Below are 27,630 nucleotides of genomic sequence, written 5' to 3'. Positions count from 1 at the left end.
ATACTTATCTTTTGGGTGTTTTAGACGTAGTCTTCCCTCAGCTGAATTCTACTTTGTGAGCCTTACAATCTCCTAAGCATTGGTAAATTTTTTAAATCACCAATTCTACTCTTCTACATGGTGGCATATTAGTGGAATGCTACACAACACTTGAGATGCCCTTTACAACCTCCACAAAATTAACTATAAATGGATCTTACACATAAAGATTAAATGCAAAGTGCTGAACATCTAGAAGATACTGGAGAAACTAGGCCTCTCCAAGTTTCACAACCTGCTTTCCATGGATGCACCAAAAGCATGTTTAAGTTGACTACAAAAACGTTTCTACACAGAGCTCCCTGCTCCCAATGCTCTGAGCAGATTCAGCCCACACAGGAAAATTACTCAGAGGCCTGCCCCTGGGTCCAGGGAGTTGCAAAGACCACATGGGACCTCACAGGACAGGGAATCTGGCTGCAAGTTCCCACCCAGATCTGGGGAGGACCCACCACAGTGGCTGCTGCACCTTACCATCTGCTCCTACCCATCTGGGGACAGCAGTCCCTCACTTACCATGTTGTGGTTTCCCAGCTCATCCAAGCTCCTTGCAGCAGCAATGGCAGAACAGCACACAAAACCACTGGTACCAGCTCCTCTTCAAAGCCAAGCCTGAATTCGGGAGCCCAGAAGAGTCCTGCACCACTTCTGACTGGCAGGTCACCTAGAGGGCCTGATTGGCTAGTGAGGCCTGAGTGAGTGACAAGAGCACCTCCTATAGGGTTACAGTGTGCTTAAAGACACAGCACAATGGTTCTTGACCCTGCCTTCCACCACAGACAGAGACATTTTCTAGATCAGCAGAGATATGCATTTCAATAGCACTTGGACCCTGCCTCCAACAGCAGACCCTGCTATCTTCCTGCACTCCATAGACACTTCCCCTTTTTCCTCCAGGATACAATGTGGCTAGTTAGCTTGCACAGCCCACTATACTATACTATGATACCCTGTCCCATAGGTGGAAGGGTACCCAGAATACTAACAATTAAAAGGAGATTTAAGGACACAAAAGGAGATCTTTGTTCTGTGGTTTCATACTGAGATCAGATGAACTGGAGGGACTTCAGACAACCAGGAATGAAAAGCAGGAACCAGATCTCAAACAAGATAATAGGTCTTTCTCCAATCAGAAGGCTAGATGATGGCTCCATTGCTTTAGGAGTTTTATTCATGAAATTCAGAGCAAATTCTTTGCAAATGAATAACAACAAAAAGAGTAGGCTTCACAGAAAGTTGAATACTTAGAGAATAATGAAGCTAGGAAAATGTCTTTATGAGCACTACTGTTAGCCAGCACATCTTCCTCGGTGGGCAGGTGGAGAAAAATAAATAAATAAAAGATAAAATAGCTGCATTATTTAAGGTTCTCTACATGAATAGGACTGGTAGAATAAATCTCTCCATGTATGTAGAAAGTGGATTTATTAGAATGTCTCACAAACTGTGGTGCAGGTAATCCAACAATGGCTGCCTACCAATGGAATGTGAAGAATCCAATAGTTGTTCATTCCATGAGACTGGATGTCTCAGCTGGTCTTCAGGATACACCAGAATTCCAAAGAAGTGGGTTCTAATGCTAGCAAAGGAATGAACTTGATAATCAGAGTTAGGACAAGCAGGCAAAAAGAGAGAACTTCCTTCTTCAATATCCTTTATATATGTCAGCTGCTACCAGAAGGTACAATCCAGATTAAAGGTGGATCTTATTCTTTGTTTGATTGTTTGTTTGTTTATTTTGGTGTTTTGGAGACAGGGTTTATCTGTGTAGCCCTGGAACTCATTTTGCAGACCACATTGGCCTCAAACTCAGAAATTATGACTGCCTCTGCTTCCTAAAAACTAGGATTAACGGTGTGCAATGCCACCAAGCAGCTAAAGTTGGATCATATCACCTAAAATGATCCAGATTAAAGATGGGTCTTTAACTTCAAAACCTTTAAGAAAGATCATTCACAGGTGTATCTAACTCTTTGGGTTTTAGTTAAGTCCAGATGTAGTCAGTTTGATTACCAAGAATAGCCATCACAACAGCCAAGATGGAAGAAATGAAAAAGATTTTTTACCTGCAGGAGGCAAGGAGAGCATGAGAATTATTTCCAAAACAATGCTTTTCCTAAACAAAGGAAGCATATGGATTTTACTTAGGGAGTTTAGACATGTTTACATAGAGTTCTGCCTATTCCCAAGCATGCTCAGTTAACAAATACACTTCTGAACATGATTACAATGTAAAAGTAGACATTTAGGGACTTTCTTACCTCAAAGTCATGCAAGAACATATATAAATTATAAAAATGATGGGAAAAATGCCTCTGGTGTATTTATCTTGCACCACAAGGTCTTAGCTGAAAACCAAGTAAATGACACAGTAAAAATAAATTGCTTTGGAGCCTATGTGACCTGTCAATCGTGATATTTAATCTAAAAGATAACTGTACCAATGCCACAATTCTCATAGATATAAAATATAGAGAACACAAATACAGAAAGCTTCAAGGAAAAGTCACCTAAAGCACTGTATACTCTGCTCCTAGATTAATGGTTACAATAATCTCTATTAATCTCAGAACAAAGGTGCTTTTGCCTCTGAGCAGACTGGTTCAGCAGAAGGCCACAGCTGCTTTAATGCAAGACCAGAGGAACTCATTTTAACTAGCCCTGGCTTGCTGTCTGTCTCAGGGCTATGACATCAATAATGTGTAGAGAATTTCATTCTTTCATTTTTCTAACTTTTAAAAAATAACTTTAGTTATATGATGTTTTGCTTGTATGTGTCTCTGCACAGTACCTACAGAGGCCAGAAGATGGGAGATGCCTGAGACTGGAGTTATATCAAATGGTTAGCTACCATGCAGGTTCTGGGAATGGAACCTGGATCTTCTGTAAAATCATCCAGTGCTCTTAATTGCTAAGTCATCTATCTAGTCCTTTTTTATTTAAAATTTATTTCCATAAATTGTTAATTAAAAGACATTACATCACTTTCCACTTTTATCTCTTCATTCCATCCCTTCACAAATCCCTTCCAACCTCTTCCTTGTTAAATATGGGTGAATAAGAACACTGAAATACATGAATACAACCTTCTGCACCCATTTTGGTTGGTTATATATATATATATATATTATATATTATATATATATATATATATGGCTCTCTCAAATGGAGGCAAATTCCACTTTTTAATGAGCATCAGCTGTCTGACCCTGACTAGGCTGCCATGGACAGGAAACATAATCAAGAATAGAAAACTTAGGGTGGAAAATACCTTAGCAGTTAAGAGCACTGAAAATTCTTTCAAATTATCCAACTTCTATTCCCAGTACATATAGAAGCTCACTACTATCTATAACTCCAGTATCAGGGGTTCTAACACCATATCCTGGCCTTCCTGGCCACAATAAGAAGAGGAGATTTGAACAATAAAAATTATTTTTCAAGCTATGTGTGGTAGTGCATCCTTTTAGCACAAGCAATCTGAACACAGAGGCAGGAAGATCATTGTAAGTTTTAAACCCTCTGCTACATAGTCCACACACACCTAGAAAAGAAGATAACTTAAAACATACAAGAAAAGGAGCATTGGAGAATTGGGACAATATAATACCTCTTAAAGTCATTTCAAGTGTCTGCCACTGGTGCCCATTAGAATCATTTTCAAAAATAAACATGGCCAAGCATGTGAGCACATGCCATTAATTCCAGCCACTGGGAGAAACTGAACATTTGACAGTGGGCCACCATTTTACCATGCAACCTGAACTGCCCATCATGAGCTGTGTGTTATCTGATCCACCAAGTCATAAAATAGGACATGCACAGCAGCAATCTATTATCAAATGGAAGTGATATATAAGAGATCAGGCCCAAGCAGGTCCTGAAGGCACAAGCAAGATACATGAAGAAGATGCCCAAATGTCTATGGTTTCTACTTCTGTTACAATGCTTTCTGCTGCCAAGCATACACCTGTAGCCTCATGAGGTGTTCCCTATGATTGGTTGACTGAGGAAGATAAAGACTAAGGCCTGGTTTACTAATGGTTCTGTACATCATACAGGCACCACACAGAAGTAGACACCTGCAGCATTACAACCCCATTCTGGGACAACCCTGAAAGATGCTGGTGAAGGGAAGTGAAGGGAGAGATACTGAAGAAGTTCAGGCAATACACATAGTCATACAGCTTGTTTGGAAGGAGAAATGGCTAACTGTGCAACTATTCACTGATTGATGGGCTGCTGCAAATGGATTGGCTGGATGGTCAGGGACTTGGAAAGAGCATGATTGGAAAATTGGTGAGAAAAGACATCTGGGGAAGAGAAGTATGTGGATAGTTTTCTCCAAATGGGCTAAGGGTATGAAGATATTTGTATCCCATGGAAATGCTAACCAAAACCTGACTTCAGCTAAGGAGGAGTTCAGTAATCAAGCAGATAGGCTGACTCTGTAGACAGTCAGTCTCCTTTCCCAGCCATTTATGTCATTGCCCAATGGGCCCATGAGCAATATGGCCATGATGGCAGAGATGGGGTCTGTGCATGGGCTCAACAACATGAACTTCCACTCACCATAGCTGACCTGGCTACTGCTGCTGCTGAGTGCCAGATCAGCCAACAGCAGAGATCAACACTTAGCCCTAGATATGACACCATTAGCCAGGGTGACAAGTCAGCAATCTAGTAGCAGGTTGACTACATTGGACCATTTCCTTCATGGTAAGGACAACTCTTTTTCCTTACTAGAGTAGATACTTACTCTGATACTTACTCTGAATTTGCCTTTCCTACATATAATGCTTCTTCCAAAACCATCATCAATGGACTTATAGAATGTCTTATCCACCAATGTGATATTCCACACAGTATTGTTTCTGACCAGAGAACTCAATTCACAGCCAGAGAAGTACAACAGTGGCCCACAATCATGGAAGCTACTGGTCTTTCCATGTTCCCCAGCATCTTGAAGAAACTGGCCTGATAGAGAGATGTAATGGACTTTGGTCTTTTGAAGACACAGTTACAGTACCAATTAGGTGGCAGCATCTTTAGGGCTGGGGCAAGGTTCTCCAGAAGGCAGTATATGCCCTGGATCACCATCTGATATATGGTATGGTTTCTCCTATAGCCAGGATCTCCATGGGTCCAGGAATCAAGGAATGGTAAAGGAAATAGTTCCAGTCACTATCACCCTAGTAACCGACTAGGAAAGTTTTTGCTTCTTGTATTCACAACTCTAAGTTCTGCTGGCCTAGAAATTTTGGTTCCAGAGTAGAGAGTGCTTCTGCCAGGAGCCCAGCCACAACAAACATTCCATTGAACTGGAAAGTCAGACTTCCCCCTGGTCATTTTGGGCTTCAAATGCCCTTAAACCAACAGACTAAGAAAGGAATAACACCATTAGAAAGGATGATATATTCAGATTACCATGGGGAAATTGAATTGCCTCTCTACAATGGAGGTAAGCAAGATGATATCTGGAGTGCAGGAGATCCTTTAGGGCATCTCTTGGTGCTATTATACCCTGTGATTAAAGTTAATGGGAAACTACAACAATCTAATCCAGGAAGGATGACAAAGGGCACAGATGCATCAGGAATGGAGGTATGGGTCACTTCTCCAGGAAAAGACCCAAGACTTCTGAAGTGTTTGCAGAAGGTGGAAGATATACAGAATGCATAGTAGAGGAATGTAGTTCTAAATATCATCTAAGGCCACGTCACCAGTTACAGAAGTGAGGATTATAACTGACATGAGTGCTTCTATTGCATTTTCTTAATAATGTATGTGTACAGATATTTGTATATTCTTTCCATTTTCTTATCATATGTTATAATATCAATTAAGAGAATATCAGTGGTTATCAGATGTAAGTTTGAAATACCAGAAAGATATCCCCCAAGAAACATTACCACTATTCTAAATATATAATGCATTCGCAATTGTAGGATAGTTACATTGTGTTTAGGAATAATTATGACATGGTTATTATTTTTCATTTGGAAATTAATCATGACATAAGGTGATATAATTCTGTGCCAAGTTGACAAGGGGTGGATCGTGATGGCTATTTTTGGTTGTCAACTTGACTATATCTGGAATGTACTATAATTCAGAAATGGAGAGCACAGTTGCCCCCTGGATTTTAAGGCAAGAAGACAACATGCCTTTGATCCAGATCCTGAGGCTGAATGACATGCACCTTTAATCCAGACTTTCAGGCTGGAAGCCACACCTTTAATTTGGGTCACACCTTCTGCTAGCAGGACAATGGAAAAAGGCTGCTTTCCCTCATCTTGTCAGCACATTCATTCCTGAACAGACATTGAAGCCTACTTCTTTGGGATTCCAGCATATACAAAAAGACCAGCTGAGACACCCAGCCTCATGGGACTGAGCAACTACTAAATTCTTGGACTTTTCATTCACAGCTAGCCATTTTTGGATTGCAGTCTGTAAGTCATTCCAATAAATTCACACACACACACACACACACACACACACACACACACACACACACAGAGAGAGAGAGAGAGAGAGAGAGAGAGAGAGAGAGAGAGAGAGAGAGAGAGAGAGAGAGATTTATTCCATAAGATTTGTGACTCTAGAGAACCCTGACTAATACACTGGGATTTCCAGTCAATTAAATTTCTATATTTTTAGGTCTTAATTTTTGATTTATACTCCAACTGAAACACACATCTGAAACACTTTTATCAAATACCTCCGTACCACATTGCATACATCTACAGAAAATAACCTTTCCTATTGTATAAAGCTAAAGAATATGGGAAACAGTGAAGCATAGGGTTGGGTGTTATGTCTGATAAAAAATTTAAAAAACAGTATGAAACATTAGACACATAGCAAGATTTGGTTATTTGTTTTGATCAGGTTGATAGGTACTTGCTACTTGGTGGATAGCAACTTATTTATTAATTTAATCTTGTAGGCATTCGTTCTTTAAACCTATTAAAGTTCAAAAGTTAAGTAAAGTAATGCTTAAAAGGGAAACACCATCATCAAAGTTCCAATCACCAAGGAAGGAGAAAGTAAACTGTCTCCAGTTCTAAAGCTACCATTTAGAATTGCAGTTAAAGGACTGAATGATGGGGCTGGAGAGATGGCTTGGTGGTTAAGAGCACTGATTGCGCTCTTCCAGAAGATCGAGGTTCAATTCTCAATAGCCGTGTGATAGCTCACATCTGTCTGTAGCTGGCCAATCAGTGATTTATTTATTTCCCAATCAGAGCAACACATTTGACATACAGACCATCCCACAGCACTAACCCCTAACCCTAACCCTAACCCTAACCCTAACCCTAACCCTGACCCTGACCCTGAAACCCTGACCCCTGACCCCAACCTTGACCCCTGACCTTAACCCTGACCCCTCACCCTCTGACCCTGACCCTCTGACCCTCACCCTGACTCTCACCCTGATCCTCTAACCCTGAACCCTCACCCTGACCCTGATCCTCACCCTGACCCTCTAAACCCTCAACCCTCACCCTGACCTTCTAAACCTGAACCTTCACTAACCCTGACCCTCTAATTCTGATCCTCACCAACCCTCTAACCCTGATCCTCACCCTGATCCTCTAATCCTGATCCTCAGCAACCCTCTAACCCTGAACCCTCACCCTGACCCTGACCCTCACCTTCACCCTGAACCTGACCCTAACCCTGAACCGACTGTGGTGATATTGTATTCCTCAAAATATTGTGCACTCTAATAAACTTATCTGGGGTCAGAGAACAGAACAGCCACAATATTAAACATAGAGGTTAGGCAGTGGTAGCACACACCTTTAATCCTAGCATTCCAGAGGCCTAGATCCACCTAGATCTCTGTGAGTTCAATTCACCCAATACCTGGCATCAGGTTTGATTTTTATTAATAAGACCCTTTAGGATTCATGCTACACCCAACCCTGACCCTGACTCTGACCCTGACCCTATACCCAACCCTAACCCTAACTCTTCCAACCCTGAACATGACCCTAACCCTTCTAACCCTAACCCTGACCCTAACTCTTCTGACCCCAACTTTAACCCTGACCCTAATCCCTGACCCTGACACAAACAGTGGAATAGAACAGAACAGAATGAAATGGAACCCTGGAAATGGAAAGGAACTGAATGGAGGCCTAAACCTAAACCTAACCCCTAACCCTAACCCCTAACCCCTAACTCCGAAACCCAACCCTAACCCTGACCACCCTGACCCGACCCTGATCATCACCCTGACCCTTATTCTCTAACTCTGATCCTAACCCTGACCCTGACCCCACACCCTGACCCTAACCCTAACCCCCTAAGGCTGCTTGGGTAGGTAATGTGTGTACAGGTCATGGGAGTGGGATTGTGTAGATGCATACCCAGGGGTGGGATTTTATAGAGAGGATAATAGTGGAATATTTATTTTTGTTTTTGTTTTGTTTTTGTTTTTTTTTTTTGAAGGGCATAATTTTATTTTAATTTTTCTTTATAAGAAATTGTCTACTAACTCTACATAAATATCCCATCTACTCCCTCCTCCCACCCCACAGCCCTCCCTCCCAACCTCTAACTCTAACCCTAACCCTAACTCTAACCCTAACCCTAACCCTCTAACCCTAACCCTCTAACCCTAACCCTAATACTAACCCTAACACTAACCCTAACCCTAACCCTAACCCCTAACCCTAACCCCTAACCCTAACCCTAACCCTAACCCTAATCCTAACCCTAACCCTCTAGCACTTCTTACCAAGAACATAGCCCCCTGTGACCACCAGAGTCATAAACCCACCCAGCACTGACTGTGAACTGGTAAGACCCCATCTCCAGACTGAGCAGACCAAGTCCCTAGCCCCTAGGTCCTGGGGGCACATTCTGTGCCCATCTCCCAAGCCACTGGAGCCCCAGGGACTGGGAAGCTGCCTCTTCCCCTGCCCTCTCACCAAGAAAGCAGGTCCCACCCTGCACTGGTTGGGAATAGCTGCTCCCTGAGACAGAGCCCACTGGTGCCCATTGGAATAAGAGCTGCTCCCTGAGACACAGAATCCATCCGCACCAATCAGACCAAGAGCCTGGATTAGACCAAGAGCTGCCATTAATTAGATCAAGAATAACAACCAGACCAAGAGAGGCTCCCTCAGACACAGATATCACTTGCATGGAGTGGAGGAAGAGATGGGTAGACACCAGTGCAAAATACAGTCAACAGCATAAAGACCAATATGGCACCATCAGAACCTAGTGGTTCTACATCAGCAAGACCTGAACATCCCAAAGCTGAAGAAGCAGGAGAAATTGACCTTAAGAAGATGATAGAGACCTTTAAATAGGAAATGAAAATTTTGCTTAAAGAAATTGAAGAAAAGACAAACAAAAAATTGGAGGAAATCAATAAATCCCTTAAAGAAAGCAAAGAAAACCAAGAAAAAGCAATTAAATAGGTGAAGGAAGCAGTCCAAGATTTGACAAATGAAATAGAAGCAATAAAGATGACACAAACTGAGGGAATGCTGAGAATAGAAAATCTGAGTAAATGAACAGAAACTACAGATGCAAGCACAACCAACAGAATGCAAGAGATGGAAAAGAGAATCTTTGGTGTTGAAGATAAAAGAGGAAATAGATTTGTCAGTTAAAGAAAACACTAAAGCCAAAAAAGTCATAACACAAAACATCCAGGAAATCTGGGACACCATGAAAAGACCAAACCTAAGAATAATAGGGATAGAAGGAGACAAATACCAATTCAAAGGCACAGGAAATATATTAAAAAAATCATAGAAGAAAACTTTCCCAACCTAAAGAAGGAAATGCCTATGAAGGTACAAGAAGCTTACAGAACACCAAATAGACTGGATCAAAAAAAGTCCCCTTGCCACGTAACATTCAAACCACTAAACATATAGAATAAAGAAAAAATATTAAGAGCTGCAAAGGAAAAAGTCAAAGTAACATAAAGGCAGACACATCTGTAGACAAATTTCTAAAGTCTTAGTAAATAAGAATCACAGAGCCAAATACAGAGGAAATAGCCAAAGATATCAGAGAGCCATGACTACCTTATCTTACTACCTCACCACCATCGCTTTGCCAGAAAGAGTTTCTTCCTGCCTGACTTGTGTTTTTATTGCCTTTCTGTTCTGCCTTCACATTGGCTCTAAGCCCAGCCACATGACTTCCTCATCACTGCCTGTCTATACAGACCTTTGGGTTAGGGTACCAGTTCTATTTTGGTCAAACTAGTGTAACTATTGTATTTTGGCTTCATGATAAGTTCAGTTCTTTATCCAGATTCTTGATTCCCTGTTCTGTGGATGCAAGAAATGGCTAGTCACAATAATTAATAATCATCTAAAATTGATTACCTCACTAGTTATTTCCAATGTGAGCTACAGTCAAAGGAGGAAAGCTTTCATACTCCTTCTTGCCCATCCCTTTCTGTCCTGGAACTACACCTGCTTTAAAATTGATCAGTGAACTCATTTCTTACACAGGTCCCTCTTCGTTTGTAACTTTGCAATAAAATTGAGAGAAGTTGGAGGACACTCACTTACTGGTCTATTTTTCCTTCTCACTGACCAGTTAAGGTCCAGCTTTGAAGCAGTAGCAGTACTTTCTTTTCAGCAATGGGCAGCAGAAGCAGGATTAGGTATTCAAAGCAATTCTCAACTCCATAGTGTGAGGCAAGCCTAAGTTACAGGAAACATTGCTCTCAGCAGAAATAAAGAATCAATAGCACTTGAAGAAAATGCAAAGAATTTCTTAATGACCTGAAAACAATGGGGAATAGAAAAAATAAGAGATTAGAGCAGTGATGCATTTAAAGAAAATCAAATTTTAAAAGTAAAACAAATGATTGTCTTTTTAAAAAAGATATAAAGAATTGAAAAAACACATAGCTATACTGACTTTGGTTTTTTTTTTCAGCATTTTCACTAAAATATATTAAATTTAATGAACTAGAATTTTCAATAATACAGTAAGAAACTCAAGGAATGACATAGAACTTCTGAATATCAGATAGATGTTTTTTCAAACAAGAAATATTGGTTCCTAAAATAACCTACAAAATTAAGAAAAAATATAAATATTAAGATAAAGTTTTAAGCAAAATTTTAATTTTAGACACATGTTACAAAAGATGAATAAATTAGCATGTTGTTATTTCCCCTTCTACATACCAAGCATTTATTTAATGCATTACTTTGATGTTGCCCAACTTAATAACAAGCTTCTTCTGTTCTCTGGTTATAATTTTTTTTTGTAATTTAGTTTTTTATTATACAAAAATTAGAATTCTTTTAAATTCATCTTTGTTTTTTTTCATTTTTTCTTTATTAAGAAATTTTCTACTCACTCTACATACCTCCCACAGATCCCATCTCCCTCTTCCTCTCACCCCCCCCAGCCCTCCCTTCCAAGCCACCCCACATCCTCACATCCCCCAAATCAAGGTCTCCCATGGGGAGTCAGCAGAGCCCGGCACACTGATCCTAGGAAGGTCCAAGCCCCTCCCCACTGCACCAAGGCTGTGCAAGGCATCACACCACCCACCATTGGCACTGGGCTCCCAAAAGCCTGCCCATGCACCAGGGATGGATCCTGATCTCCCTGTCTGGGTGCCCCCCACACAGTTCAAGCCAAACAACCATCTTCCATATCCAGAGGACCTAGTCCAGTCCCATGGGGGCTCCACAGCCGTTCATGGGCTTCCACCACTGTGGCCAGTCATCTCTGCACATCTTCCTATCATGATCTCAATGTCTCCTGCCTGCAGAATCCCTCCTTTCTCTCATCGATTGGATTCCTGGAGGTCAGCCTGGCACCTGGCCGTGAATCTCTGCATCTGCCTCCATCAGTCACTGGACAAAGGCTCTATGATGGTGGGTAGGGTATTCACTAGGCTAGTCACCAGAGTAGACCAGTCCAGGCACCCTCTAGACCACAGGTGGGGTCATCCTTGTAAATTCCTGTGATCCTCCCCAGCACCTTGCCTCTTCCTATTCCCATGATGTCCTCATCCATCATGGCATCTCTCTCCCTGCCCTCCCATTCTGTCCCTGTTCCAGCTCGACCCTCCCATTTCCCTATGTTCTCATCCCCCACTCTTCACCCTCCACCCCCTCCACTCCCAGTCTGCTCATGTAGATCTCATCCACTTCTCCTTCACTGGGCCATCCCTGTTTGCTAGCCTCTCTGGAGCTGTGGGTTGCAATCTGAACATCCCTTCCCTCACATCTGGTATCCACCTATGAGTGAGTACATACTATGTTTGTCCTTCTGAGTCTGGGTTACCTCACTCAGGATGATATTTTCTAGTTCCATCCATTTGCCTACAAATTTCATGATATCATTGTTTTTTACTGCTGAGTAGTACTCCATTGTGTATATGTGCCACATTTTCTTTATCCATTCTTCAGTTAAGGGGCATCTAGGTTGAGAAAACCATTCTCTGGTAAAGGGAATTGTAGCATGAATCTTAAAAGTTCTTATTAATGAAATCAAACCTGAGCCAGGTATTGGAGTGAACTGGAAGATCAGAGAACCAGAACAAGCCACAGCTACCTCACCTCGCCAGATCCTCAGCTGGTCTTGTTTCCTCAGACTGGAGGCCTCTGAGTCCTCACCCAGAATGGGTCTCAGCTGAACTGCTGCTAGAAGCCTGAAAGCTTAACCAGCCAAATGCTTAACCAGCCAAATGCTTCTAGTTTCTGGTCTTCATGCCTTATATACCTTTCTGCTTTCTACCACCACTCCCTGGGATTAAAGGCTCACTTTCTAGGATTAAAGGCGTGAGTCACCATGCTTGGCTGTATCCTTGAACACATGGATTTCTGCCTCTGGAATGCTAGGATTAAATGTGTGAGTGCACCATTTTCTAGCCTTTGTATCTAGTGGCTGTTCTGTCTCTGACCCCAGATAAGTTTATTGGGGTGCACGATATTTTGGGGAACACAATACCACCACAGGGAATGATATTAATAAGATATTATTTCACCATGCCCCTATGTGCAATGTTAGCTGCTGAGACCTGTGGCCTGGCATACAACTAATGAATGTAACCATGACAAGCAGGATTGAACATATCTGCATAGGAGAGTTCCTTTGTTGAAAATTCAAAATTCATTGGCTCAAACTAACCTTCCCAAATTGCACACTCAAAATCTAGCCTGCCTTCACTCACATGATGGATCAATACATGCTGAAAAATTATAAAATCACTGATCCTTCTGCAATCAGGTCCTATTTCATAATGGTGACTCCAGCAGCTGATTGCCTACCCTGTTTCCCCCTGTACACAATAAACTATTCCTCCTATTCTGGCATGAAGGCACACACAAGTCCTCTTCCTGTTACTGAAATGGACAGTTGATGATATGACCCAAATTTTTAATTTTAAAACTTAGTGGTAGTTGAGTTCTTTAATCAAAAAATGTAGTTGGTTTAATCCCAAGGACAAGAAGATGAGATGGAGTGGGATCAAGGCTACCTGATCCAACATAGGAAACTTGTCTCAAAAAAATTTTCTACAAGGATGGAGTACTGCTGTTATAGAATTAATATGCCTTCCCAGGAATAAATTATTCCACACATTTGAAAGTTTAATAAACCAAAATATCTTAAATAACAGTATGCATCAAGTGGTGGTTAAGGTTAAAAGAGGAGCTGGTCTGGCACAGATTTTGCATGCCACATATGCTGTCATCCTGAAGTCTCTTTTAGGTTCTGGCCTGAGGTTAAATGTTGAACAATTTAAATAGGGACAGGAGAGTGCAAGTCTAGCAACTTAGGCAGATGGAGATTTATAGAGCAAAACTATCTTTCAGATCATGTGTCATGATCTAAATATAAATATAACATAATTCATGATTTATAAGATAAATAGATCATAATGTATGACATAAAAGATACATATAAAAATGCATCAATGCCACATGTACAAAGGAAATAGAACACAAATAGAAAAAAAAGGCATAGGAAAGTCACCTATTCATACTATGAATGATGTTCTTAAGTGAACAGCTATTCTGAGCTATTCTAACTTCAGAATAAGGCTTCCTTTGCCTCCAAGCAAGCTGGCTCAGCAGGCCACAAATGCTTCTATGAAGGACCAGAAAGAGTTCATTTTAATGAAGCCCTGACTGCTGTCTATCTCAAGGCTGTGACATTACTGTACAGAATTTAATTTTTGGTTGGGGGTGAATGCTGAACGATCAGAGAAACAGAACCAGCCACAGCTAACATCGCCTCACCAATTCCTCAGCTGATCTCATTTTCTCAAACTGGAAAGCCTGATTCCTCATCTGAATGGATCTCAGCTGAACTGCTGCTAAAAGCCTAAAAACTTAACCAGGCTCTAGTTCCTGGTCCTCACACCTTATATACCTTTCTGCTTCCAGCCATCACTTCCTGGGATTAAAGGCATGGGTCTCCATGCCTGGCTGTTTCCAGTGTGATTTTGAATTCACAGAGATCCAGATGGATCTCTGCCTCCAGAATGCTAGGATTAAAGGCGTGCGTGTGCCACCATTTTCTAGCCTCTATGTCTATCTAGCAGCTGTTCTGTTCTCTGACCCCAGATAAGTCTACTAAGGTGAACAATATATTGGGGAACACAATATCACCACAAGAATGTGATCAAACTATCCCACAATATTTCCCCTTTTTTGTCTAAATAAAAATGGAAGGTTTTAACTCTAACACAGTATAACTATATACAATAAGAAGAATTATTGGGTAAGAATTATATTCACAATGTCCAGTCCATTTGCATTTGGAAAAACCAGAAAAAGTACTAAATTTTCTATCCTGTCTTGGTGACTGCAAAGATCTGTACTTATTTTACTTTCTATCCTAACTTGTATTACCAACCCAAAACTATTTTTTTATCTGCAAACATTTTCTTAGATAAACAATTTAATTAGTCACTTAACCTTATACACTTTATACCACTTTGGTGAGTTTCTTCCAAGAATTTCATTCTTTAAGCTTTGTTTTATGTATATACGTGTTTATCTACATACGTCTATGTGTGATACCTGTAGAGGCCAGATGAGGGAATAAGATCCCTTGGAACTGGAGTTGCAGGAGATGGTTAGCAACCATGGTTTCTGGCAATGTAATCTGTGTCCTCTGCAATAACACTCAGTACTCTTCATTGCTAAGCTATCTCTCAAGCCATATTTATGTTTAAAATTTATTTTTATACATTTTTAACTAAAATATTTTACATCACTTTCCCCCTTCCTTGTCCTCTCTTCATGTCTTCCCAAATTCTTCCCTTCAAATTTCTTCCTTGTTAAATATGTGTGAATTAGTATGTGCAAATATATGAATAAAACCTGCTGGTTCCATTTCTGTTAGTTATGTGCTATGGTTTCAGGACTGAACATGCTGTTTTGGATACACATATAGGGAGCCTGCCTGAGGCTAATTCACTCCACTTGCTGGAGAATTTTACTCTTTATTGAGCAACATAAATCTGACCCTTAAGTGACCTAGGCTACCTTGGACAGAAAACATTATCAAGAATAGAAAACTCGGAGTGGTAAATACCTCAGCTAACACTTGCTGGTGCCATGGCTCTAAAGTTCTAGAGCTACAGGGAAGACTATGGACACTGTTCTGAGCCAATCATAGCCTTCCAAGGTTTCATGGGCTTCCCACCATACCCCATTGACCATTCTCCTCTTGGATGATGTTGAAATCCTGAGATTCCTGCCTCCACTAAGTATCATTGTTACAGGCCTGTGCTACCATGCTTGAATTAGGTGGCTTCACCCTCATTTAGTGAGGCATTAGAATAATGAAATGAGTAAGAGGAGTAGTTACACTTAAGTATCTTAATCTCTGTGAGCCTGGATTTTACCATCTGTAGAATAAGAACAGTACTCTGCTCTAATCCTTTGATTAATAATAATAGACTCAAAGATAAAGAAAAACAATCTTGCTCATAGTTAGAAGACAATGGACTTTAAGGCAGGATGGCTGCATTTGATGGGAACCTTCTGTTACTGGAGGTAGGAACAGAGTCTATAGCCTCACTACCCTAGCAAACTAGGCAGAGCCACTCACTCTTATTAAGTCAATTAAAAGAACCAAGTTACAATAGGTGGTAGTTCATGCCTTTAATCCTAACACTTGAGAGGCAGAGGTAGGTGGATCTCTGTAAATTTTATGCTAGCCTGGTCTACAGAGCTAGTTCCAGGACAGCCAAGGCTACACAAAAAAAAATCTGTCTTGAAAATTAAAAAAAAAGAAAAAGAAAGAAAGAAAGAAAGAAAGAAAGAAAGAAAGTTAGTTGTCTGTGATTTGCCCATGTATAATTCAAGTACACTGGAGACAAGGTAAGCAAATCTCTCTAATGTTCTAGAAGAGCCTAGTCTATTTAGTGAGTTCCAGGCCAGCCAGAGATTCATAGTGAGAAGATTCTTTAAAAGAAAATAGAAAACAAAAGGAAAAAAAAAACAAAACTGTTAATAAAAAAAATTGTAAACATGATTTATTTTCAGCATGACTAATATGGAACAGTGATGAAGATATAAGGTAATTAATCTATCCTTGGGGTCTTAATAGGTTTAGATAGATGGCAAGAGATATGAACAACTAAGTAATACAACTAAGCCATATAATGAAAGTTTTTCCATCTCTAAAACCCTCCAACCTCAGCTCCTTTCTGTCCTGCAAGGTGGTCAGATAAGGAGTAAATGTTTCTTCAGTAGAAACATTCTTATCTAGAGGAGTCAGTCTTTTCCCACAATGAAATTCCCCCCAAAATTAGAATTTCATAGCATCTATTGTTTCATTAGCTGTTATCCAAAGGGAGAGATATAAAGGTCTCTTAGAATATCCTTATTATTCTATTCAATACTCAGGCATGTACCAGATATTGATAGGGTGGAGACTAAGGAGCTTCAAGATCCCAGTAAAAATTGAAAAGTGGAGGCTGCAGGGTACCATCACTGACAGCTACACAAGTTGACAAAGAGTAAAGAGTAGAAGACCTGGAGGTGTCTGACCCACCACAGCTGAGTGGATACCAAGTACAGTCCATGCCAGCTTGTCCTCAGGTACACCCCAAGCATTGCTCTGCCATTTGAACCTTGGACTTTCACACCCAAAAGTCCATCCCTAACAATTCTTTGAAACTCTACAGCTCTTTGTAGAGGCCTTAGCCTTAGAGAGACTTCAGATAAAGTCTCAGGATCTCTTCATAATCTGGATGTCATCTAGAGTCACCACCATTCAGAGCTCCAAACTGAAGGTTTTATAGGCATCAGGAAAGCAAAAAATGATCATATTCAGACAAGTCAGACTTCATGCCTGCAAGTTCCTTTTCTCTTATTACAGGAGGTATAAACTCAAGCAAGGGACACCTGACATGTGAACTTCTGGGTCCCAATTGCTGCCTGTTTACAACATCAGAGATAAATTCACTCTTGTGGCTTTGGTTAAATGGTCAATCATCTTTTAAAGACTTTTATTGTCAGTTTCCCTCCTGATAATTCTTTGTAGTTTTCCCTCATTTTGTGGGGATCTAGGTTCAAAAAATTCTATCAGCACCATGTCTAAGTTAGTTTCTGTTGCCATTTTATATTTCTTCTGGGTCATCAGTGCTGATGTAAAGATGAACTTAGCAACCATTCACACCTTACTGCTATTAATAACATGTCTGTGGAGCTGAATAGAACTTAGAAAACTGGCTGCTCATATAGGGCCTGACTTTAATTCCTGGCACCCAAAAGACAGATCACCACTGTCTGTACCTACAGTCACAGGGGATCAGACACCATCTTCTGGTACCTCATATGCACTTGGTATACTCACTGGCAAAACTTATACACTTAAATTTAATTCTTTTTTAAGATAACAGGCACATGAAGAAAACCTTTTTTTTCTTTTACAATATAGAATCACATACATATATGTCTTTCACCATCCATATCTGATTCCCTAAGAGGCTAGACGGATGCACCAGATCTCAGGACCAGGAAATACAAGTAGTTCTGACCAATATGATATGGGTGCTAGGAATCAAACTTGGGTACCCAAATGGATCAGTGCTACTGAGTCATTTCTCCAGGTCCCAAATATGTCATTAGAATGCTGAAGATGAAGATGTCCCACTGCTCCTTCTTTCTCCTATCACTTAAAGGTAAGGAAAGTCCTCTCTAGATGGTTGTCTAAGGATTCAATGGATTTTTATACCTCTGTGAATGGACTCTCTATATTGCTTCTTATTTTCATTGTTAAAACAGTTCTCTTAATGTGATTAAATATAACAAAAGATTTTGTTGAAACCAGTCAGAATCCAGCCATATTATATTGGGAAAAGTTCCCTAATTTGAAATATGTTTTTTCTTTTTAGAATTTTTTGAGACAGATATGTCCCCATAGCCATGGATGCCCTGGAATTCATTATGAGGACCAAGCTGGCTTCAAATTCACAGACATTGGCCCAACAGAGTCTCTCAAGTGCTGGGATTATAACTATACCCCCCTAAATCCAGCTGAGGCATGTGTGTGGGTTTTTTAAAAGATTTTTTAATTTATTATATATACAATGTTCTGTGTGCATGTATCCCTGAAGGCCAGAAGAGGGCACCAGATCTCATTACAGATGGTTGTGAGCCAGCATCTGGCTGCTGGGAATTGAACTCAGGACTTCTGGGAGAGCAGTCAGTGCTCTTAACCGCTGAGCCATCTCTCCAGCTCTCAAGGTATGTGTTTTTAAATGACCTATCATTGAATCAGAAAATAAATAGATAAAATAAAATTTAAAAAGGGACCATCACTGTTTTGATGAACAGTAATATTTCCTGAAATTCTATCATTTAAATGGACAAATCATTTCATATGTTCTCAATAATTAGGTTATTTTATACTTTTTAAATTTCATCCATTTAAAAGTGTTTGAGCCGGGCGGGTGGTGGCTCACGCCTTTAATCCCAGCACTCGGGAGGCAGAGCCAGGCGGATCTCTGTGAGTTCGAGCCCAGCCTGGACTACCAAGTGAGTTCCAGGAAAGGCGCAAAGCTACACAGAGAAACCCTGTCTCGAAAAACCAAAAAAAAAAAAAAAAAAAGTGTTTGAACTATGTTTGTGTGTATACACCTGTGCCATGTAGGAGTGAGAGGACAACTTACAGTTGTCTATTTTCTACTTCCCCTATATGAGTTCTAGTGATGAAACCTAGGGAGTCATTTGGATGCAAGTGACCTTAATGGCACTTATTCAGGTTTAAAAATTATTTATGTATGTGTTGATGTAGGAGTATGCATATGCCACTGCCCAATAGAAATAATAGAAAAACTTGTAGGAGTAATATGGGTTACTAAGAGATAGAACTCAGGTCATCAGGTTAGTAGCTACAAACTTTAATGAATGAGGGAAATTCTCTGGCATCAATTGTGGTTCTGAGAAAGTGTTATAAACAAATGTTTATTCCTCAGAATAAACAAATTAGAAAATGTATGGTCATATAAATATTTTTATATGCAAAGAGGATTTATTATTCAAATTGTCCTGTTTTTCTCTATCATTGCATGAAATTAAGTTTACAATCTTAAAAAAAGACAATAGTTTACTGTTGTAATATTTATACTAATCTTATTTGAGCACCAGTGAGATGGCTCAGTGGAAATGATCTATGGCTGAAAATCTGACCTTGATTACCATATCAAGAGGACAAAAAGTAGAAACCACAAAGCTGTCTACTGGTCTCCACACATCTGCCATGGACCTACAAACCCATAATCACATTATACACACATCATAAATGTTTGTTACAAAATAAATCTTAGTGCCATTACATTACATCTCTAGGTAATTCCCTTAAAAGGCAGTGCTTCAAGATAAAATGCCAAATGGTTAAGTAATGGAGACATGGAGAAGCATGGAACATCAAATTATATATATATAATATATGTGTATATATCTATAGAACATCAAGCTGTAGTATGAGATACAAAGTTGATTGTTGATTATCCTACTTTATTGCATCTTTACCAGATAAATGAAAATATTACTTTCAATACATACATGAGGTATTTAATGTTTCTTATAGTCTCTTCTATTAAACATTTTAACATTAGCATTGTTAAATTGTGTTGACAAAACAGCACATGTTGAGAGTACATCATCTACTCTTGGACTTGTTCTCAGGAGGCGGACTCATGAGGACTCATGAATCATTATTGATATCCAAGCCAAGCTGAATAACAAACAACAAAATCTCAAAGGAATTTGTGAAAAAATGAAAAACAAAACAAGGAACAACAACCATTTCACAGACACCCTTACTTGAAAAGTGTAATCAAACACTGCCTGATATTTAAATAAACAATGGATCACTTAGATGATGAGGATACCATTCTATTCATTACAGCAGAAAAATACCTATCACTAAGTAAAAGTACAATAGAAGATGAACAAAAGCCACAAAAGGAATATAAAGACTACAAAATAAACTTCAACAAATGGATTTGCCAAACATATACTTACACTTTAGTATGTATCTCAAATGTTTCAAAATAGAAACCACAATGCAGTCATCTCCACCATCAGTCTTGTGTGAACATGGTAAGTAATTTACTTCCTTCAAGGCTACAATGAAAAATAAATGAAACATGATTTTTTTCTTGAAGCTGAAAACAACTATGATATCCAAATTATTTACACAAATAGGGTTTTTCTCTTGCATGAGTTTGTCCCTATTTCCTGACTTCAAAATGACATAAATAGGCTTTAAAATATTTACAATACTAGAGACATGGCTGGGCAGTTAAGAAATGTTCATTCCCAGGACCAAGGTCCAATTTTTGACAACTTCCTGTATTTCCTGCTACAAGAAGATCCAAGGGTCTAAAATTCTCAGGAATGAGCATGCACATTCACACACCCACATAAACATACAATGTCATCACATAATTACAAAATAAACAACTCTTAACCAATTTTACATTCATGAATGATTTTCTCATGTAAGCATTCACTCCTGTACCACAGGTGTTCAGGTATCTAATGGCTTACTTACAGAATTTTTCTTCACCATGAATTGGTTCATATAACAAAAAAGCAACATTTAGACATGAAATCTGAGAAATCAATCCTTCTAAGTTAGTGGTTTTATTTGGAAGTATTTAGGAGATGCTGCCCTGCTAGAGGAAATATGTCACTGGGGGTAGGCTTTGAGAATTTACATCTACACACCATTTCTAGTTCCCACTCTCTGCTTCATGCTGCAGGTTAAAGATGTGAGTTCTTAGCTTCCTGCTTTAGCTGTCATGTCTGACACTGTTGCCACGCCACTTTCATGGTGTTCCTATATCCCTCTAGAACCAAGGGCCAAATTAAACTCATTTATAAGTTGACCTAGATATTATATCACAACAAAAAAGGAGCTAACACAAATTCATAAAGGTTTTAAACCTAAATTAGTTATTTCGTGTAATTGAAGAGAAGTATAGAATCTAAAAGGGTTACATTATTGTTTAAATTCATAGTGCAAGTGTTAAAGCTCTGGCGGGAAAGGTATCCTGACTATCAGAATCATGCTATACCTATAGCTGTCAAAGGAAGGTCTCCTGGATACCTACAGCTCTGAAGAGAAAGATACTCTGACTGTTGGAAATCAGGCCATACCTACAGTTTTGAAGGGAAGATATCCTGGATACCTACTGCTGTGAGGAGAAAGGTACCCTGACTGTTGGGAAGTCAGGTTATACATGAAGCTGTGTTCCAGTGGGGAATGATATTCCTGCAAAATGCAGTAATCCTGCTCCTCTCCAAAAGGGAGCCATTATAGCTGGGCTGTGTGGCACTATGCTAAAATAGTTACCCAGCAGAAATGCCCATTGCTGCTCTGCCCCACTCCCCTAAGGAAGTTTCTCAGCAGAGCTGTCAATTGCTTCTCTGCTCTGCTCTACTAGGGAGTGTCCCAGCAGAGATGTCCATTTCTCCTCAGCTCCAGCCAAAATTGTTACTTCTCTGCTTCACTCAAGTAAGGGGAAAATGGCTGCAGAAATGCAGCAGCCTCTAGTGAAAAGTTGTTACTTCTGCTGTGCTCTGTAGCTAGAGTTTTCCTGCCTGGCCCACAGTCATGGCAAATCTCTCTCACCCGCCAGTCCCCCAGCCACTCAGACCCGACCAAGTAAACACAGAGACTTATATTGGTTTCAAACTGCATGGCCGTGGCAGGCTTCTTGCTAACTGTTCTTACAGCTTAAATTAATCCATTTTTATTAATCTATACCTTGCCACGTGGCTTGTGGCTTACCGGTACTTTACATCTTCCTTATCCTGATGGCGGCTGGCAATGTCTCCCCTCCCAGCTTCCTGTTCTCTCAATTTTTCTCTCTGTTAGTCCCGCCTATACTTCCTGCCTGGCCACTGCCAATCAGTGATTTATTCATTGACCAATCAGCAACACATTTGACATACAGACCATCCCACAGCAGTGCTCCTTTAAGAGAGTTTGCCAGCAGAGGTGTCCATTGCTTCTCTGATCCAAGCCAATGGTGAGATTCTGATCTGCTTCAGTGAAACGTCTTCACCCAAAACTCATTCAAGAGACTTATTTGGGAGAAAGGAATCCAGGAGAGCCACTGCTTCTGCCAGGGTGGTAAAAGGCAGCTGCTAACTGAGCAGGCACAGGGCTTGAACAAGCTCAAAGATTGGCTGTATTTCATGCTCAGGCATTGGTTGGTTTCAAGCTCAGGGGTTGGTTGGTTTGGTGCTTAGTTGGTCAAGGGTAGAGTGTATTTCCTGGGTTCTGATTTCAAGTCCAAAGAGTGTTTCTTTCACTGGCTCCTTTTAACATTTCGGGTCTAGTTTCAGGGTCAGGGTGTTTCTAGCACTGGTTCTTGGTTCAGGGACAAAGTGTTTCTTTGTCTCTTGTTTCAGGGTCAAAGTGTGATTTTAGCTCTGATTTCCAGGCCAAGGGGTGTGTCTTTCACTGGCTCTATTTTCACGGTCAGGGTGTGTTTCTGTGTCTGGTCCTTTTACCCCATACAAAAGCTTTCATAAATTCATAAGTTTATTTGTTCCATGAGTTTTCTGTTGTAAACAATATAAAAATGGGCATCAAAATGTTGAACAGATTGTTAACATTGTCAAATATTTTTCTACAGAATACACACTCTTGTGTAACTGATTATAAGTGCATTGGATAAAGATCTTACCAAATACTTCATAATAAGATGCCCACAGCATCTTTTTCAGATAGTCAAAAACTATTGTGATATGGAAAGGCTTTAACAGATTAATCACACACAAGAAGTTTTACTCCTGTATAAAGTACAAAACTTTACCACACTGACTATATTTATAGGGTTTCTTTGCAGTATGATTTTTTCTCATGATTTTTAAGATTACTCATACATTTAAAGGCTTTACCACACTGATTACATTCAGTGTTTCTCTCTAGTATGTGTTCGTTTATGCCTTTGTAGATGACTGTATTGTGCAAAGGCTTTACCACACTGATTACATTCATAGGGTTTCTCTCCAGTATGTGTCCTTTGATGCATTTGTAGACTACTGACATATGCAAAGGCTTTAGCACACTGATTACATTCATAGGGTTTCTCTCCAGTATGCGTTATTTTATGCATTTGAAGACTTTTTTGACATGCATAGGCTTTGCTACATTGATTACATTCATAGGGTTTCTCTCCAGTATGTGTTCTTTTATGACTTTGAAAACTTTTGTGACATGCAAAGGCTCTGCCACATTCATTACATTCATAGGGTTTCTCTCCAGTATGTGTTCTTTTATGCATTTTAAGATGACTGTGTTGTACAAAGGATTTATCACACTGATTACATTCATGGGGTTTCTCTCCAGTATGTGTTCTTTTATGCTTTTGAAGATGACTATAACATACAAAGGCTTTACCACACTGATTACATTCATAAGGTTTCTCTCCAGTATGTATTCGTTTATGCCTTTGAAGATGACTATGTTGTGCAAAGGCTTTATCACACTGAGTACATTCATAGGGTTTTTCTCCAGTATGTGTTCTTTTATGCATTTGAAGATGACTATGACATACAAAGGCTTTTCCACACTGAATACATTCATAGGGTTTCTCTCCAGTATGTGTTCGTTTATGCCTTTGAAGATGACTGTGTTGTGCAAAGGCTTTATCACATTGATTACATTCATAGGGTTTCTCTCCAGTATGTGTTCTTTCATGCATTTGAAGATGACTGTGTTGTGCAAAGGCTTTAGCACACTGATTACATTCATAGGGTTTCTCTCCAGTATGTGTTCTTTGATGCATTTGAAGATTACTGACATATGCAAAGGCTTTATCACACTGATTACATTCATAGGGTTTCTCTCCAGTATGTGTCCTTTGATGCATTTGAAGATTACTGATGCATGCAAAGACTTTACCACACTGATTGCATTCATAGGGCTTCACTTCAGTGTGTGTTTTTTCATGCATTTGAAGAGCACTAAGATGTGCAAAGGCTTTAACACATTGAGTATATCATTGAAGGTTTCTCTTCAGTTTGACTTCTTTCTTGCCTGCAAAAATAATGGCACATGTAAAAGCATTACATCATACAATATTCTGTTTAATCTTTATAGCTGCATGAGTTAATTTTACAATTTGGTCCAATTATAAAGAGGAATTAGATCTTAAGGTTTTATCATTGTGTTCACACACTCATGTTACTCCTTTTCTTTAAGAGTTGTTTTGCATCTTGGAAGATACCTGTGATGGTAAGATCCTTTATTACATGGTTCACATTTACAGTATCTTTTTTTCTATATGAGATTATTCACATATTTGAAGAGAACTGGAAAAAAATCAGAGTTTTAGCACTTTATTGCATTAATAAATTTTCCTATACTGTGAATCATACTACATTTGCTAAATGAACTAGGACAAACAGAAGTTTTTACACAGTCCTAGTACTCATAGGACTTTCCTGCACTGCAAGTTTCTTTATGCATTAACAACGAACCTGGAAAACCAATTACTTGTATATTTGAATCAAATTCAACAAGTATACACAATGTCAGGATTGCTACATATCTTCTAATTGTTCTGAGAGAGAGGTATGTTATGACTTTCCATAGCCCTATGCACATTTGACTTGTATTCAGAGTGACATATGATATACACAGTAAAGGAAGAATAACCAATAAAAGTTTTCCACATTCAATTCACACAGTCTAACTTTTTGTACTCATAGACTTGTGGTATAAGAATTAAGGGTTTTTTTTTTTTTGACTTGACTCTTGACTCTAACTGCCCCTCTCACTAAACAGCACATTCACAAGTATATTAGTTAGACTTCTTTACTATGGACTATTTGCTTATTATTTGCTTTGAAGATATACTTATCACCTCTTCACTGTGCATACCTTTTGTAACATGAATGATATGAAATAAATGGATTGATAGTTTTATAGCATAACTCTCATAGTGCTATGATTCAAATGGTGATATCTTTTTAGACATTGCTTCCTTGACTTCTTTCTTAAAAGAATGCCTTGCAAATGAAATTCACCTACCTGAAATTGAGGTATAAGGTTTTATGAGAATTTAATAATTATTATGCATTTTAAGCTATGCTTATTTATACTGTTGCTTCTGTTTTAAAAACTTCCAGGACACATTATAATTTCTTCAGAGACACATTTGTATCATCTTGCACATGAAAATTACCTTTCATGTCTTCTAGAACTTTGACAATGTTCTTCAATATTATGGTCTTTCCAACGTATCCTAAAATATATTATAAGAAAAATATATGTTATATTATTGAGAACTGTGCAAAATTGTAGTTAAAATCTTCAGTGAACCTTAGAAACATGCCTGATTTTTTTTCATCTCATTCTTGTTCTTTCTCAATGAAATTATAGAAGGGCATCAATAAACCAAGAAACAGTTGTCACCTTATTTTAAAACAGAGAAAATTCAGTGTTACCTATAGTAATGAGATTCCTGTAGGTCTCCAGCATCACATATTTGTAGAGATTCTTCTGAGAAGGATCCAGCAAATTCCACTCTTCCCAAGTGAAGTCAACATGCACATCATCATAGGTCACTGCACTCTAAAATATTCCATACATGTGTACAAAAGAGAGCATGATACTGACATTGTTAATATATTATTTGACAATATAATCATATAATCCTGATGCTCCTCACACTTAATTCATGACATTGTCATTATAATGTAATCACCTAATCACTTTAGAAGAAAACTGAATAGTAGGTTCACTTCTGTCATTTCTGTACCCTTTGAATAGGATATCATCTTACAAGAGAAATGCCTATTAAAAAACAGAGAGAGACAAGTAAACCGATCAATAGTGCAGAGTATACATGAGAGAAATTTATGCACAATTACTACAAAAAAGAAAAATAAAATGGACAAACTGGATGTATTGGCTCATGCCTTTAACCCCAACACTCAGAACGCAGAGGCAGATACCCCTGAGTTGAATTACAGCCTACTCTATGCAGTCATGTCTATGACAGCCAGAAGTACATATTAAGACCCTTTCTCCCATGAAGAAGTCAATCAAACAAATAAAAAAGATAGAAAGAACTTGGAGGTTTTAACTGAAGCTCACACAAAGAATTAAGTAGTCACACTAGTTCTGTATTCATCTTCCAGAAACCTGAAGTACCCCAATTTAAACTGTAACATCAAAATTTTACTAAAAGGCACTGTGGGTTTAAACAGTTACAAATGAACAGATAAAAGCTAGTTCAGGATTTCTGAGATCATCTTTTTTTTTTTTTTTTTTTTGGTTTTTCGAGACAGGGTTTCTCTGTGTAGCTTTGCGCCTTTCCTGGAACTCGCTTTGGAGACCAGGCTGGCCTCAAACTCACAGAGATCCGCCTGGCTCTGCCTCCCAAGTGCTGGGATTAAAGGCGTGCGCCACCACCGCCCGGCCTGAGATCATCTTTTGATCACTGTGATGACCAGGCACCCACATGGTGTATATCGATGCATAGAGGTAAAATACTCATATTTATTTAAATATTCAAAACAAATGCAACAGGCAGGAAGAAGGTCATGCCCCTGCAATCCAATGCCTCAGTAGGCTCAGGCACTATTAATGTCATGAATACATGCTATCCAGAAAAACAGAATGATACCCTCTGCCAAATTTTAAAATTCACAATATGGGTGAAGCTCAGCACAACAGCCTATGCTTGACATGTACCAAAACCTACATTCCAGGCCCATCACCCAATAATATAAAAACAAATAAAGCTAGGAATGTTGGCCAACCATTAATCCCATGATTTGGGAGCCAGAGTAAAGGGGATCTCTGAGTTCAAAGTCAGCCTAGTGTACAGAAGTATACTTTCAGGACACCCAAGGCTACACAGACAAACCTTGTTTTCAAAAACAAACAAGCAAAATAATTAAAACAGCAGGCAACCAAACTGCCTTAGCACTGAATGGCAAGTGCTTCTACTGTATCTTATGTGATTTACAGATAGAGTCTATAATGGTGCCGAAGGCTTGACAGTACAGAAAGGAAACTGGCTTAGTTTCAACCACAACACAGTAGACACAAAGAACAGGAAAGGGGTTGAGGCTATAGAGA

The 27,630-nt window shown here is 39.3% G+C and overlaps 1 long non-coding RNA gene across 1 annotated transcript; it reads right to left on the bottom strand.

The window, feature by feature from the left end:
• Positions 1-1,910: 1,910 nt before the first annotated feature.
• LOC128099960 (uncharacterized) lies at positions 1,911-25,782 on the bottom strand. Its single transcript, XR_008214618.1, has 3 exons — positions 25,727-25,782; positions 10,592-10,730; positions 1,911-2,155 (listed from the first exon to the last, which is right to left on the bottom strand). It is a non-coding gene; the product is annotated as an uncharacterized LOC128099960 (long non-coding RNA).
• Between the last annotated feature and the right edge of the window lie 1,848 nt (positions 25,783-27,630).

This window comes from Peromyscus californicus, unplaced genomic scaffold (assembly GCF_007827085.1).
Source record: "Peromyscus californicus insignis strain IS unplaced genomic scaffold, ASM782708v3 Scaffold_6__1_contigs__length_162567912, whole genome shotgun sequence".
In the NCBI taxonomy this organism is placed as follows: domain Eukaryota; kingdom Metazoa; phylum Chordata; class Mammalia; order Rodentia; family Cricetidae; genus Peromyscus; species Peromyscus californicus.
The sequence above is the reverse complement of the archived record's forward strand: the minus strand, read 5'-3'. Positions and strand labels throughout refer to the sequence as shown.